We start from the raw sequence: 6,734 nt of genomic DNA on the forward strand, positions 1-6,734 counted from the left end.
AGGAGGAGGAGAAGGAGGAGGAGAAGGAGGAGAGAAGAAGTAGTCATAATGGGATACAACCACAACCTAGCCATTTAGGATGGCTAAAACTAAGAAAGTGACAAGACCAAGGGCTGATGAGGGTGCAGAGTGCCTGGAACCCTCATGCATGACATCTGTAGATGCAAAGACAGCACAGCAACTCCTGAAAACAGCTTGGGGGTTCTTGTAAAGCCAAGTATACCATCACCCTGTATTTCAATGCTGAGTTAGTTACGAGTGAAAAGGTTTATTGGGAGGTCGCACTTGTTAAAGGTAAAAGGTAGAAGAGCCAGTGTGGGCAGGTAGAGATTCCCGGCAGCCATGCAAGTGTGACTGACCCTCTCAGCCAACCCACAGCAAGCTCCAGGGCAAAGGCTGCCTGCCGCAGGAGTCCTGGGGTGTGCAGAAATGGCAGGCCCTAGAAACCCCTCCAGGGGGCAGTCATTGGCTGAGGGCTGCCAGAAAGAATGGCCTTGGTTCAGTGGCAGAGGCAGATCCTAAAGATGCCAAAATCCAGAGGCAGTCAAGCAACTGCCTGCCCTGAGACTGGACAGCAAAGTCTTTCTTGAAGGGAGATCTGAGCCTCACGCTTCCTCTCCGCCTCCCTAAATGAACAGTGTCCGGCCCTTGGCAGCCCTCTCCCCACCTTCCCTCTTAGCAGTACTGTCACCCCAACATGCCCTTGTATGTTTATGTGTTTGTCCCTTCACTGACAGATCCCCCATCGGCTCAGTTCCTGCCACATGCAAGGTGTCTGGTAAATATCTGTTGAATAAATGGGTTAATCCTGTCCAGACCTCTGGAGCTAAGCCACTGGTCTAAGCCACCATCATTGCTCATTCCCACACTGCAGTAGCCTCCAAAGTCATCCCCAGGTTCTCACTTTGCCCCCACCCTGACCAAGCCCATGCCCCATAGAGCAGGCAGACTGATGCTGTAAAAATGGAAATTGGACCACATCATTTTTCCACCTCCACCTCCACCCTTCCCACTCTCTGCTCTGGCCACACCGGCCTCCTTGCTGCCGCAGAACACGCCAGGCTCATTTCACTCCAGGGCTTTGCACCTGGATCCAGTGACAGACAACTCCAGATGGAGGGCGGTCAGGGGAGGCCTCTCAGAGGAGGTTACTTTTCAGCTGGGACCTGAATAATGAGAAAGATACAGGGAAGGGAGTCCCAGGCAGAGGCACAGAAGGTGCAACTCTCAGGAGTGAAATGCCCCTCACCTGTGCCTTCCTGGGCAAGACCCTCCACTTCTCAACCTGCAGAGCCAGACTGATAACACCGGCTCCTTCCTGCTCCTGTAGAGTGGCCACAGGTTTGCAGCCCTGAGAGCAGTGGGCTTCAATGACACCTGCTGGCTGTATGACCTCACGTAACCCCTCCTCATCCCTAGGGAGAATAACGGGAGGCACCTGCAGCACGGGCAGTAGCTGGAGCCCACGGATGAGCTTTAAGGTATGAGCTACTTTCCCACATAGGGCCCGGCACACAGTAGGCACTTACTCAGTGGTGGCCACTATTGAGCCTTCGCTGACAGTCCTTATGGGACAGCAGCTGTAACGAGCGTTATTTCTTGAGACTCAGTTCCCAGGTGAATGTCTGGGGAGAAACATGCTCAACTCACACTTGCAGAGAAGTATTTCTTTAAAGTGACATAACCAGCCCTCACCCTGTGCCAATAAAGGCCTGGCAGCACCACAGTGCTTTATTTTTAACCTGTCACCTTGTCACCGCAGCACAAGGTGCAGCTGAGGTCACAGCGGGGTGGGGGGACAGTCAGTGGCTCATCCCACGGGCCTGGGCCCCAGTCTCACCTCCATGCTCACTGCCTGCGTGACCTTGGTTGAGTCACTCAGCCTCCCCGTCCCCCACTGGTGGAATGAGATGGATGACAACCCACCTTCTCCACCTCCAAGCTTCCTGCTCCCCTCCTCACAGCCACCAGCCGGCACATCGCAAAGCACAGACACAGTCAGCCCCCAGCGCAGTTACCAAGTCCGCCCCCTCCCCACAGTGCCCTCAGGCCAGCACATACGACCCTTGCCAAGACACCCCCACTGCCCTCTCCAGCCTCAGCTCCCACCGCTTCCTCCCGGGAAGGCTACGCCCAGCTGCACAGAATTTCACCCTTCATTAACAAGCCATGCGCTCCTACAACACCAACCTGAAGCACATCCTGTTTCCTCTGCCAGGAATGCTGTTCCCCTTGTCCTTCTAGCTTAATATCTTCTACTCTGGGAAGTAGAGACAGACCTGGCCCCTCCTCACTCCCTGCATGAGGCTCCAGGGCAACCAGTCTACAATATTTCACAGAGCATCGTAGGGGGAGACTCTTTTTTTATTCAGAGATGGAGTCTTGCTTGTTTGTTTCCCAAGCTGGAGTTCCACACCTGGCACGATCACAGCTCACTGCAGCCTGAAACTCCTGGACTCAATGGATCCTTCTGCCTTAGCCTCCCAAGTAGCTGGGACTACAGGTGCATGCCACCATGCCCAGCTAATTTTCTTTAATAATTTGTAGAGACAGGGGCTCACTGTTGCCCAGGCTGGTCTTGAACTACTTACCTCAAGTGATCCTCCCACCTCAGCATTCCAAAGTGTTGGGATTTACAGGCATGAGCCGCAGTGCCCAGCTAGGGCAACACTTTTGTTTTGGTCTCTCTCTAGCAAGAGGGCCCTCCTGGAGGTCAATTGCCATACCTTCCTCGCCTCTGGGGCCATGGAGCCTGGTGGTTACGCACAAGCCTCTCCAGTTAGGTTGCCCAAGCTCAAAGCCCACTCTCCCACAGGTTAGCTCAGCAGCCACAGGTGAGCCTCTTCCCCTTTTGTGCCACAGTATCCACATGTGTAAGCCGGGGATAAGAAAAATGTACCTGCCTTCCAGGGGGATTGGAAGCTACTTGGCCTCAGAAGACACTTAGAAAGCCCCTGATATGTCACGAGTACTCATTCATGTCACATACTCTAATGTGCTCTCTGGGTTCCCAGCACAGACCACAGCCTGCAGTGAGTGCTCAGGTGATGTTTGTAGAATGAATGAACAAACGTGTGGCATGGAGAACAAAGCCAATAGGAGTCCAATGTGAGAAAAGTAACTGAAACTCCCAGGTGGAAAAGGAGACAATAAAACTAGTGGTAAAGTGTTGTGGTTTGGCCACAAGTCACCCCATCAAGAGATGAGGTCTATGCCTCCTCCTCTTGAGTCTGGTGGGCCTGTGACCCACTCAACCAAGAGCCTAGCAGAAGTGAAGCTCTGGGACATCCAAAGCTGGGCATCAAAGGCCACATAACCGCCATCTTGTTCACTGGACATTGCACCAGCAGCCCTGAGCACCAGGGAAGGAGTCCCACCACCCTGGGCTGTCATGCTGGAGAGGCCACATGTCAGGGTTTAGGTGACAGTCCCAGCTGAGCTCAGCCCCTGCTGTCCCCACCAAGGCACCATAAATTACAGGGAAGCCACTGTGGGCCATCCAGCCCAGTCCATCCTCTAACTGAACACCACCAAGTGACCTCAGTGTAGGCAACATGCAGCAGAAGAATCACCCAGCTGAGCCCTTCCTCAGCCCCTGGCTCTCAATACCATGAAACACAATGAAAAGGCCGTTCTTAGTTGGCACATCATGGGATCATTTGTTAGGCAGCCACAGATGACTGGAAAAGTGGAGAGATTTTGGAAGTGGAAGGAAAAGATGATGAGAGTGAAGATGAGATAAGTGACAGCAAAGGACCAGCAAAGACAGCAGGGGCTGTGTGCTACACATCTGAGCCTACAGATCCACTTTTCCCACAAGGGGAGACCTGAGCCCACTGTTCCCAAATGCAGTGATCATTTCTATGGCACCTGCTCTGGAATGCAGGCCATCTTCCTGCAATTTTTTCATTTGTTCTCATTGTGTAAATTTCCTATGGCTGCTGTAACACATTTCCACAACCATAGTGGCTTAGAACAACAGAAGCTTATTCTCTGACTGTTCTGGAGGTTAGAAGTCTGAAATCAGCCTCACTGGGCTAAAGTCAAGGTGTGGACAGGGCTGTTTCCTGCCAGAGGCTCTGGGGAAGGATCTGTTCCCTTGATCTTCTAGCTTCTGGAGGTGCCTGCATTCCTTGGCTCATGGCCCCTCCCTCCATCTTCAAAACAGTCAGCACAGCAACTTCAAATTTCTCTCCCTCTCTTCCTCTTTCTCTCCTCTTTCTCCCTCCCTCTCTTCTCTTCTCCCTCTCTTCCTCTTTCTCTCCTCTGCTGGTGTCATCCCATCTCTTTCTCTGATTCTGAACCTCTTACCTCCCTCTTATCAGGACCCCTTTGATAACATTGGGCCCACCCAGATAATCCAGGTCAACCTCCCCAACTGAAGAGCCTTAACTTAATCTCATCTGCAAACTCCCTTTTGCCATGTAAGGTAACACATTCACAGGTCTGGGGATTAGGACGTGGACATCTTTGTGGGGGAATTATTCTTTCCATTACACTCACAAACAACCTGCAAAAGTGGACTTTATTGTCCTAATTTGACAATAAGGCTCAGGGAGGTGGGACCATTGCCTGAAGTCATGTGAGTAGCAGAGGCAAGAGCCAGTCTCAGGACGGCCACACACATGCCCCAGTTCCACTGATCTCCATAGATGTTGGAGTCTCACTGGAGGCAGAATTCACCCCAGATAGTTCAACAGTAGAGAAGTAAACAAGAGATGACCTACAGAAAGCATTTCCCAGGGATTAGGGACAGAGACAGGAGGCTTTTACCCCCTGGGCTGAAAGGTGGAGGGGAGGAGAACTGGGACCATGAGACAGGATCCACTGGCACAAGCTGTGACCATGGAGAGCACAGCCAACCCTGGGATTGCAGCACCACAGCAAGGAGAAGGATGGGGAGTGTTTCCCCCCTCTCTCCTGCCCTGCAAGCTCCAACTGGTGCCTCCCACTGGCCAAACTCCATGGGAGCCTTAGGGCAGGGACCACAGGTGATGCAGCCTCCAGGGTACCACACTGGACAGTGAGAGGTGAAAAACAGATCTACAGGTCAAGTGGAGAAATCCAGCGCAGTCCACTGTGGCCACTCAGCAAACATCCTCATCCCCCTTTCCGGGAAGAAACTCTCAGCTCAACACAGTGAGGCACGGGGTCCCACCAGCGACTGTATCATTGAGGGAGACACCACTTCAGATGCCTGCCTGGGGCCTACAGCACCACACCATCCACCACAGCTACCCTTCATTCAAGGTGGCCAGGAGAGATGAGGGCGGGGGAAAAAGGCCAATCAGCAGCATGTCCTTCTTCCTTCACCCACTCATGGGCACCTTGCCTGTGCCAGAGCACCTGGCTCTCCACCTGGGGGAACGACCCAAGCTTTCACCCATGATCTGGGTCTGTCATGCTCCCATCTCTATGTTCAGGGCTGCCATGCTCAGCTGACCTTTTTTATCAGATGTCAGTGCTAAGAAGCATCCCTGTGGATCCTCTGGGCCCCAGATACCAACAAGCAGTGACCTTATTTGTCCTTGGTAACTAGGAGAAGTCACCCCTCATCCCAGTGCCCCCTTTTCCACAAGGCCACCCAGCAGCAGCAGGAGCCCCAAATGGCCTCGGTCCCCGTGTCCAGTTTCACGGACTGTGGCCCTGCTCCCTGATGGAAGCCTTCCTTCTTGGGGCACCAGGACCCCCAAACACACCACACCTAACGAACTAGAAGCAAAATTAGTTCAAGGGGTTATCAGGGGGTGACTGCTATGGGTTGGATTGTGTGCCCTCCCCCCAAAAAAATTCATATTGAAGTACAAATCCCCAGTACCTCAGCATGTGTCCTTACTTGGAAATAGGGTCACTGCAGATGTCATTAGTTAAAATGAGGCCATGCTGGAGTAGGGTAGACCCCTACTCCAAAATGACTGGTGCCCTCATGGACACAGAGACAGACACGCACAGGGAGAAAGGCAGACACCATGGTGATACCACCTACAAGCCAAAGAATGCCAAAGATGGACAGCAAATCACAAGAAGCTGGCAGAGGGGTACAGGACAGATTCCCCCTCTCATTCCTCCATAGAAATCGACCCAGCTGTCTTCTTGATCCCAGACTTCTGGCTGCCAGAACCATGAGACAATCAATTTCCCTTCTTCAAGCCACTCTATGTGTAGTGCTTCGTTAAGGCAGCATCAGTTTGTAGACTGCTACAACAAGATACCTTAGACTGGGTAGTTTATGCATAACAGAAATTGATTGCTCATTGGCCGGGCACAGTGGCTCACACCTGCAATTCCAGCACTTTGGGAGGCCAAGACAGGCAGATCACTTGAGGTCAGGAGTTCAAGACCAGCCTGGCCAGCATGGTGAAACCCTGTCTTTACTAAAAGTACAAAAATCAGCCAGGCCTGGTGGTGCACACCCGTAATCCCAGCTACTCAGGAAGCTGAGGCACGAGAATAGCTTGAACCCAGGAAGCAGAGATTGCAGTGAGCCAAGATCATGCCGCTGCACTCCAGCCTGAGTGACAGAGTGAGACTCCATCGAAAGAAAGAAAGAAAGAAAGAAAGAAAGAAAGAAAGAAAGAAAGAAAGAAAGAAAGAAAGAAAGAAAGAAAGAAAGAAAGAAAGAGGGAAGGAAGGAAGGAAGAGGGAAGGAAGGAAGGAAGGAAGGAAAAGAAAGGAAGAAAGAGAAAGAAAGAAAGACAGAAAGAAAGAAAGACAGAAAGAAAGAAAGAAAGAAA

At 52.0% G+C, this 6,734-nt stretch overlaps 1 protein-coding gene across 1 annotated transcript in view; it reads right to left on the reverse strand.

Moving 5' to 3' along the window:
* PPP2R2C (protein phosphatase 2, regulatory subunit B, gamma) overlaps window positions 1-6,734 on the reverse strand; it is a 287,323-nt gene that overhangs the window by 279,761 nt on the left and 828 nt on the right. The gene's annotated exons all lie outside the window — the stretch shown is intronic.

This window comes from Mandrillus leucophaeus, unplaced genomic scaffold (genome assembly GCF_000951045.1).
Source record: "Mandrillus leucophaeus isolate KB7577 unplaced genomic scaffold, Mleu.le_1.0 Scaffold68, whole genome shotgun sequence".
Taxonomy (NCBI): domain Eukaryota; kingdom Metazoa; phylum Chordata; class Mammalia; order Primates; family Cercopithecidae; genus Mandrillus; species Mandrillus leucophaeus.